Source organism: Phalaenopsis equestris, unplaced genomic scaffold (genome assembly GCF_001263595.1).
Source record: "Phalaenopsis equestris unplaced genomic scaffold, ASM126359v1 Scaffold000228, whole genome shotgun sequence".
Taxonomy (NCBI): Eukaryota; Viridiplantae; Streptophyta; class Magnoliopsida; order Asparagales; family Orchidaceae; genus Phalaenopsis; species Phalaenopsis equestris.
The window spans coordinates 494,416-505,125 of record NW_018164670.1 but is presented as its reverse complement, the minus strand read 5'-3'; positions in this window follow the sequence as shown (position 1 = coordinate 505,125).

Below are 10,710 nucleotides of genomic sequence, written 5' to 3'. Positions count from 1 at the left end.
TTATCCTCCTAGCCTAGCCACGGATTTAGGGACTAAACTTGAGATTAATCAATGATTTTATATAACACTGAATAAGGGTAGAGAATTAAAATTGTTCCTATTTGGCACAATACATACTTAAACCATTTATCTCATCTCATTTTACCAAAAACTCATTGGGAAAGATGTTTTTTCATATTAAAAAACTTCATCACATAAAACAAAGTTTAGTAGTTACCGTTTAAACTTTGCATTTTAGTCTTGCTAGCAGTTAATAATTTAGTTCTGATAGTATTTCAAACAATTCAAAATTAGTGACAGCAATTTTGTTTTATTTCTGTGAATTTCCTAGTTAATTTATCATTTCAAATTTAAATGTTCCTCGTGAGATCGATATTTGGTGCTTAAATAGAAAGTCTTATATTGCTTGATAACGATATGTATACTTGCGTAAAATCCAAACATAAATTGGTTACAATTCTTATTCATAAAATAACGCATCAAGTTTTTGGCATCGTTGTAAAGCATAGTCAACTTTATAAATTTTACACAACTATATTTCCGGGATCATTATCTGTTTTTCAAATTGTTTTCATTATAGTGTCTTAGATATGACAATCTATATAATGACTATTTTTTCATAATTTTGATAATTATGGATTTCAAGATGTAAATGATTTTATATAAAATTTACAAATGAAATCAAACAAATTGTATAATTACAAATTTACTCACGGATCTTCTTTTTTTATAAAATCCACCTAAGTTCTTTTATCTAGAAGTTTCACTTAACTTTTAGATTTCCCAAACCATGAAAGAAGAAAAAAAATATGGGAGAAAGAGAGGGAGAGAGGAAATGGAGGATTTTTTAAGGTTACAACTCGATTTTCATACGACGTCAGTTGGGAAAATCGATTGACTCAATATAGACTATTGTTACCCTCCCTCTGACTTTAATGATTTTATCATTTTAAGTATTTTCCAAACTTTACCAAATGAAAATATGACACTAAATAAGACACAATGGAGAAAAAGGATTTACGTAGTCGGCCCCATGTAGTGGGATTAAGGCTTTGTTGTTGTTGTTGCTGTTGTTGTTGCTGTTGTTGTTGTTGTAAGTATTTTCCAAACTTTTAGTTGTCCAAAGCTTGCAAAATTGGTGATATATTAGTATTTTGAAAACTTTTACCGTGTAAGTTTTAATATGTTGTTGTTCTAGTTATTTTTCACATTTTGGCATATGCATATTGAATTTTCATTGGGCTTTTTTTTTTTTTGAAATAAAAAATTCTAATATGTGTTATATAAAATTTAATAAAAATTTAACTAAAATCATCTATATTATGAAATACTGATACAAAGATGTAACATTCATGCTTAATATGAAATTTTATTTTTATTGGCACATATAGATTGATCATATTATTGCATACTGTGAATTTTTTAATTTTGTTGTACATGCATGTTTAATATATACACTGCGATGTTGAGTATATTGTAACTGCTTAAAATTGCTACGATTATGTTAAATGTGTGTATGCAAGAAAGGTTGGCTACTCTGATTCAGCTTGGTAGAGATATGTTACTCTGTGTAGGAGAGTGGGCCAAAGAATTTTTCTTTAAATGGTTTAGTGGTGTAAATTTGATATATTTTGGGAGTTAGAAGGGGTGAATATGATATGATATGAGTGTCAATAGGCTGGGGGTGATGACTACAATGTACAGTGCCACTTGATTGACTCTTTTTGACAATTTTTACTAACTTGATATGATATGATATTATACATACTTTACTATTATTAGTATAGAGAAAACACTACATACGATTGACATATCACCTAACTTGTATAGTATATATGTGATGATAGTTATGCTTGATAATATACATTTTATACATGGTTACTATTGTGATTTGATATTATATTGAGGGTACATTTTTTGCAGTATACATATGTATATATGTTCAGTGACCTGCAAATTTACTTGTATAGCATATAAGACATGGTTATGATGCAATCATGCTTGTTATTTTATTTTTGTGCATTGATTTCAGTTGTAGCTTTCGTGAAACCTACTGAGTTGTTCGCTAACTCTGGTTGCTTTTACATATTTTCAGATAAAGGTAAGGATCTAGTGGAGTGAACTGGTAGTACTTGCTGATAGAGAGATACTTTATATATGTATTTTGTGATCATGATAAATTTGTATGTTTCGTTGAGATTATTAGTCTTCATGATCAATATATATATAAATATTTTGGATGTAAATAGTTTTTATGTATATAAAGAAAATGAAATTATGATGATCTTTAGTTTTATTTTTATATTATTATTGATTATTTATTTGCTCTATGTCAGAAAATTAGAAGATAAAAGAAATTTCTTCCAAATAGATATTGGACAAAATAATATGTTGTGCAATCGACTTTGTATAATCTATTATCGTATATGGGTTATATCAGGTCTGGTCGTGACACTTGGCATGTGTAAAAAAGGACTATGAGGCTCTCTCTATCAACCCCAATGTAAAAGGAACTCTCCCCTTCTTTCCTCTTGCAAACCTCTAGTTTAGTAGAGTAAAAGTGGTCAAAGAGCCCAAGAATACCCCTATTTCCCTCCCCGAGGCAAATCAATTTTTCTCCCTCTCCCTCTCTAGCCCTTTTTCTCTCATTCGGTCGTCGGGCTCTATTCCTTGGGTACTCAAAAGACAAATTTATATTCAAAATAGGGTATCATGAAATCTTATAACATAGGACATTATAGAATTTTTTTATGGTCAATGATTATTAATCCTAGTAGATGAGCACTTTATATAAATTTATATAATTTTCTCTTATGTGCCATCTCATAAAGTAATTTCATGAGTTATGGTAGTTTTATACATGTGTGAGGGTCTTGAGAGATGTTCTAACTTTTGAGTGTTTTTTTTTAAAATTTATGGTAAATTTGGTTGCTCTAATATTTACAATGTTTTATGTTCAAAACTATTCTCTGAAGCTTCTGTAAATATGATGTTTTATTTCCAATAGTTTAAGGAATGAATCGTACGGAAACATTAATAAAAAAAAACTTAGAAGAAATGACGAGCAACATTATCTAACATGTGGATTGTGGAATTTAATCATGCATATAGCTTGTTTTAATATCGGATTCATTTGTGTCGATTTTTTCAAATGAATTTGATATATTCTTGAAGATTTGGAAGAAACTACATCCTTTTATATGAGTTATCGGGTTTCTAACTTTCTATATTTAAAATTTTTTAATAAGATATCAATTTAAAGGTTAGATCTTCTCCAAAATCTTATTAGCATCATGACTTAAATGCTTCATAAATTTTGATTTAAAAAACTTATGTTAAGTTCTTGAATGTGTAACATATTGGTTGAAAATAAAATAAAAAATTCTAAGGCGTTGGATTCGAGCACTCACCATGCCTTAAAGTAAAAAAAAACTTTTAAAAAAGTATAATCATATATATATATAATTTAATTATCCTCAAGAAGTAGTGATCTGTCTTCTGCAGTTGACAAATGAATTTGCAATATTCTAAGTAGTTAAGATAAAAATGGTCGCTTGATGAGCACTCTCATTCCATGATTGAAAGTTTTCCTATTACAATTCAATAAGAAATCAACTGAAACAAATACTCCAAAATGAAAACATTATGCCAAACACCCAAAGATCAAACAAACTTTACCCATATCTGTTTCTGAAACTCTCTCAAAACAAATTTCCCTTGAGCTTACAAACAGCTATCGAGCCCTCCTAAATCGCCAGTCTGCTTTGCCACCAAATGAATCAACAGGAACAGATTCCAGCCCCAAGAACTTATCCAAATCTTCTCTTCTCATCCCCTTCCCACTCTTCAAATTCATACTTATCCTCTCCTTCTCCAGCTCCAGCTTCCCCATCCTCCTCAAACTCTGCTTCCTGTTTAGAAAACCTCCACCACCACCAAACCTCCTCCCATCTCTCCCCACAGGCACAGGCACTGCATCCAATCCCATCAGCTTTGCCACCACTCCCGGCTTACACCAAACCACTCTCTCCCCTGCCAAAGTGGGCGGCATTCGGATCCCTGACACGCCGCAAAATGACTTCCTTCCATCCACAAAATTTCTGAAGGAAGATCGATACATGGCATCTCTCCCATCCAGTGAGAATCTGGGATATTGATTAAGAGCATTTCTTGCGGAATTCATGATATCGATGCTGTCAACGCATGACATTCTCCTGGGGATATCTTGGTGGTCGTGAAGCATGGATCTCCTTGCCTCCTCTTCCTCTGTTTCGAGCTGCATTATCATCTCTTCTAAAGTTCGCGACTTTCTGGCCTCTTCGTTGCCTTTGTTGCTGCTTTGGCAGAGAGTGGAGGTTGAGGTGTTGTTGTTGCAGAAGCTTTGGATGCTTTTCTTCATCTTGGAGGAGAGGGAGTTCTTGAGGATGAAGAAGGAGAGATCCTTCATTGGAGTGTGGAGAAGCGATGGATGGGGAAGTGGGGTTTGGGATGGTATAAGAGAGGAGAGGTGATTTTTGTTCAGAACGTGAAGGAAGTAAATGGAAGAGGTGGATGTTAGTATAGTTCACATGAGAGAGGGAAAGGGATCACAGAGAGAGGTTCTCAGCTTTGAAAATTATTAGTGTAAAAGCATTGGACAGGTGGTGGGTGAAGGGATTTCTTGAGGCATCTTGTGAGAGCATGATGCCTTTATTTATTATGACTCATGAATGTTTAAGTCAAGTTGAGAAAAAAATTGAAGTACACCTGAGGTGAAATAAGATCACATCTGAGGAGGGGTTGTTAATTGAGATAAACTTCTCAAATGAGTTTATATTTAAAATGTATTTTTTCAATTGGATGCATTACTTTTCCTTCTAATATAGTAGCAATTTGATTGAATATTGTTTTTTAAATGCTTTTATAATGAAAATAATAGATAAAAAAAAGCATAATTATTAAGTTTTATATTTTTTTAGAGGAAGATGTTGATTTCATAGATCAGCATTGAATGTTCTTTAATTTATGAAAAATTATTTTGTGTGGAAGTTTTAACTTTAAGGGATAGCTTTCTTTAGGTACATAATTAGCAAATTTAAATTTTAGGCAAAATTAAAATAATAGTCAATTGGTTAAGATTGAGCAGCATTATCAGGTTTTATATTTGTTGAATCCTCATTTGTGTGTTAATCAAAGAGTGATAGAGAGAGAGAGAGATGGAAATAGCACGAGAGAGAACAATAATCCGTAGTTTTTATTCATAAAATAATTCCTCAATTTATAAAGGAGGGGGTACAATGATGATAATACATTTTTTCCCTACTTTAAAGGAGTTTGTATTAAGATTTTTGATATTTTACATATATGAGCTTGTCGTCTAGCTGCTTTCCGGCTCACCTGACTAAGTTTAGTTGGCTTCAGGTCTATGGAATCCACTCAGATAGCTAATCTTTAGTCGATATAAGTCGATCAACTGATATGACCAGGTTATCAATCCTTGATCCCATATGAGGATCTTCTAAGGCATCAATGGAATGGTTGGAGATGATGTGGAATTGAATCTTCTCTTGGATCGACTCTACTGGAGGGTAAACTATCGGATCGGGTCCACTTTCCCGCAGTGGTTGGCTTGGATGCTTTTTTGTTCTCATTCCCGACGAAATGGCTCAAACTTGATCATTTGGTCGTCTACTTGTTCACCTCGTGGCATGGTCTTTTTTAGCTTTGCTGGCTTGTCTTAAAAAAATTCATTCGGTTGGTCAAGTGAGTCTTACGCTCTTCTGGCAGTGGACCAACCTTTGTTGTACTACTCCCTTTTGGACCGTTGGATCTATTTAAGTTTAATGTTGGAATAGTTTTGATGCACAATATTTTTTTATCCTAGCCAGATAGTATAAAAGAATTTTTTGAAGCTTTATTTAGTATTAATGTACTTTTGATTATATTAAAATAAAATTTTATTACACTTGTGCATTCTAACTCTAAAGAGAAAAAGAACTTGATCATTTGGTCATCTACTTGTTCACCTCGTAGCATGGTCTATTTTAGCCTTGCTAGCTTGTCTTAAACAAATTCATTTGGTTGGTCAAGTGAGCCTTATGATCTTCTGGCAGTGGGCCAATCTTTGTTGTACTACTCCCTTCTGGACCGTTGGATCTATTTAAGTTTAATGTTGGCATAGTTTTGATGCACAATATTTTTTTATCCTAGCCAAATAGTATAAAAGAATTTTTTTAGCTTTATTTAGTATTAATGTAATTTTGATTATATTAAAATAAAATTGTATTACACTTGTGCATTCTAACTCTAAAGAGAAAAATTTTTAAAAGCTCAAATATTACTTAGTGTTAGCTCATACTCCTATTATTTTCTTTGAATAATGTTAGGCCTTTGAGTTCTGTTGATGCTTTACATGGTAAAGCAATTGCTTATGATTTTGAGCAGTTCAAGGTGCATGATAAAAATTATCTCTCTCATAATTAATATTAGTCATAATTAATTTTATGTTGAATATTGGACAATATTATCTTTTTACTTAGTATTTATTATGAGACTTTCAATGATTACAAGAGTTGAAGTAAATTTTTATCTAAAAGAAAATAAAACTTGTGGTAAAATGGATTAAGTTTATAAAATATTTTAATTTATGATTTCAGTAACATCCATGTATGGTTAATATGATTAGACATGATTTAAGTAGAAATAATTCAACTTGTGGATGCCTGCAATAAAAATTTCAGGCATGTATTATCATGGGTTCATATTAAGTCGTTATGAAAAAAATTATCCTTTGTGCTAATTTGAAATGGGTTAAATAAAGACGATAATTTGTTGATCAATCTATATTAGACCATCTTAATGATTTTTACTTTTGAAAGCATTTTGTTGTTGATAATCTTCATCAATTACAATGATAATAATGTTAGTTTTTTCTTTGTAGTAGTGCTTCAATCCTCACTAAATTTTAGTATTATGTTTTTTTCAATGCCTTCTATTGCCATAAATTTTAGGTAATTTATTACACATTATCTGTTTTTTTACAAGGGTTAACATGATTGAATTAAGTTTTTTTTTTTTATTCCTAATCATCCAATTAATCACTCATAAATATAAGTTGAAGATTATTCAAACCTTTTCTAAATCATTCAATTCATCTTTATATATTTAGGGGGTATGGTTTTAATCACATTTAATTGCTTGTTAACTTTATGACATCTTCATCACTTTTTTTATTCTAAATAAGAGCAATTTGATTATATTTAATTGCCTAAAGCTGCCCATCAACTTTAGGTAATTTATTACACATTATTTTTTTGGTACAAATTTAACAGGACTTTATTGAGTTTTTTTTTTTACTCCAAATCATCCAATTCATCATTCATAAATATAAGAGGAAGATTACTCAATTACTCAAGCCTCATCCAAATCATTCAATTCATCTCTATTTATTTAAGAAGGGATGATTTTAAATACATTTAATTGCTTTTTAACTTTATGTCATCTACTCCTCCTTCTTTTATTCTAAATAAGAGATGCTTGAATATCTTTAATTTCCCATCACTCCAAGACATCCAATTCATTCCTTTTGTCTAGGTGAACAACATTTCAGATGATTCTCAGTGGTCAACTGACTGCAGGTCGTTTTATCCTTCATCTTTTATGAAAGCGGCAGTGACTACCATCCTAAGTCATCATGGTGCCAAAATTTCTTGCACCACTATATAAGCTGTCTTTGGGTTTTATCATCTCCACTTTAAGGGCATGATTGATCTGCCTTCTTTGATAGCCTCCATGACATTCAAATGCCAACTTCTCACCTTGTGTCTTCTTTAACCACAAATTAGATGACCATCTTAGACATCCTTAATAATTGCACGAAATTCTGAATAACCATCTTCCCCATGCACCTTAAGAGTATGCCATATCCACCTTGCAAGAATGAAAAGTTCTTCCATCTTGTCTAGCCATTATAGTTTGCATATGATACTCCACACTCACTTTTAGTCATGTTTTCTCCACTTCTAAAGGAGAAGCAGTCTCCACTTCTAAAGGTGAACTAGTTTATTCATCTCCAAGGTTTTTTGTAAGCTCCCAACATTGTGTTATCATTACATCTAGGTTTGCTATCTTTGCCCTCAAGAGATGACTAAGTTAATAATCTTTTAGTAGTATCCTTGACCCTCCTACGTCAACTCATATGCAACTTTTAGATCATGTTGCATCTACCTCCAAAATGAGGATTGTCCATATTATTATGGTCACGATCATCCTATATGGTTGCACCTATTACTTTAAGGTTGTGTAACCTTCACTTTGAATTGGAGGATTATCCTGACCATCTATTACGGTGACCTTAAACTTTTAGTCACATCTTATATGTTTCCTTAAGGTCAAGCCACTATTATTTATAAGAACATGGTTAATATGTTCATTTTTATCCAGCTTTTAACTTGCAGACGTCCTTATAGTTATGATATTTACAATATATACAGTTAAATTGATTTGTATTAACCTTTTTTTTAATTTAATGAAGGAAAATTGTTTATAACACGTGTTCGTTATAATTAAATATATTTAAACTTATTGTGTGCTAGATAATTCATAATGATAGAGAAAAGAATAAAGCTTAAATCAATAGAAGTATCACAAACACAAATATAGAAATGATAGGTGATGTATGTTTTATACATGAAAACCTTAAAATGGACAAAAATCGCAAGGCATTATCTAGGAAAATTAATCCATCTTATAATAAAGTTATAAAAGTATACGATTCTTTTTAACTAAAAAGAATAAGGTTATATGATTGCAAATACTTATTGATACATTATAATTATCATGCAACAATAGCTTAGATAAGGTAATATTGTTAAAATAGTAATATGGTAGTAACTAGGTTATGTTAGTCGTAGTTGGGCTATAATAGCTGCTAGTAGGGGTTGACAATCACATTTAGGTAATTTCATGATTTTAGAATCGAATGATCTTGACTCTTTAAATTTCGCTCGTTAAGCCGCTCATTTTTAGTTATAAATATTTCAAATTCATTTATCATCATACTTTTCAATCAATGCTTTAAAGTTTTAAATTATTATTCAAGTATTTAATCTTGGCTTGTTTGAACTCAGATTGATTCAATTTTACTGTCAATTGGTTTGTATTATGGGAATGTTAAGTTTAATTATAAATTTATTGAAATTTTTTTTGAAATCAGAGTTCACTAAAATTTTCATTCAAAATTCATTTAGATTCATGCCATTTATTGAAATCAGAGTTCAAATATTTTTAAATTTGACTAGTAAAATTTTCATTCAAAATTCATTTAGATTCATGCCTGCACATGTGATTATTTAGTGGCATATCAATCACTCCTTATTTTCACATGCTAACACAGGTGTCATGAGGAAATACATGTTGGGACCAAGTATTTTAAAGCGTGACCACTCCTCCTACATCAATGTGGACCTCCTCTCAGAGTAGTGAATCAGATTAAATTCTTTTAATTATAATTTCCAATATTCTTGAAGTTGCCGCATTTACTTAACAAAAATAAGTCAAATTAATTAAACATGACTGTAGAGGGTTCATTATGCTACATATGCATCAAATATTTCAATAAACACATTGTAAGCAGATGCAGGTGCTCACAAGAGGAAGTTGACCAACTTTTAAAGCATAATTTTATAGAACTGAAATATTATAAATATAAGAAAAGTTTACATGTTATACATACATACATACATACATATATACATACATACATACATATATATATACATATACACACACACACACGTACATGCGTATGTCTATTAAACCTGATAGATGTTGGGAAAAGTGTAATATTTGCTTTCACAGAAAAAACTCTAGTTTACTAATTCAGTTAAACTAACTTGACGATTATTAAAAAAAGGTTTTTAAGTCTTAAGGTCCTAGCAAAACAGAGTATTTGGCAGTAAATGAAAGAAGAAATCAGGAGGGAAAAATTCGTGAGTTCCTTCAAGATAGATGAGTCTCGTGCTTCTGTGATTTGGGGATCGTGGCAATCATTATTTTCCAAAATATTTTTCCTGCGTGATTATTGTCAATTGGAAACAAGGTACTCCTTATGCCTATCTGTAGGTAAAAAAAAAACCTAAAATCTATAAAGTTGAAGTTTTTTAAATTCTCATGACATTCTGTATGACTTTACCTGATCATAAAATTCCAATAAAATATGTCTATCATCTTGGAATCCTAACTTGACGATTATTAAAAAAAAGTTTTTAAATCTTAAGGTCCTAGCAAAATAGAATATTTGGCAGTAAATGAAAGAAGAAATCAGAAGGGAAAAATTCGTGAGTTCCTTCAAGATAGATGAGTCTCGTGCTTCTGTGATTTGGGGATCGTGGCAATCGTGATTTTTCTAAATATTTTTCCTGCATGATTATTATTAATTGGAAACAAGATACTCCTTATGTCTATCTGTAGGTAAAAAAAAACCTAAAATCTATAAAGTTGAAGCTTTTAAAATTCTCATGACATTCTGTATGACTCTACGGATCTCATAGGATGATTGTAAAATTCCAATAAAATATGTCTATCATCTTGGAATTTTGTGGTTAACCCTTCATTTCCACCACACACTCTTAGGTGTCGTAATTTCATGAAATATTTTAACTTCCCAAGTCAGAAAAAATTCAAGAAAATGATCAATGTAAAACCATTACGGTCTTAGATATATATATATAT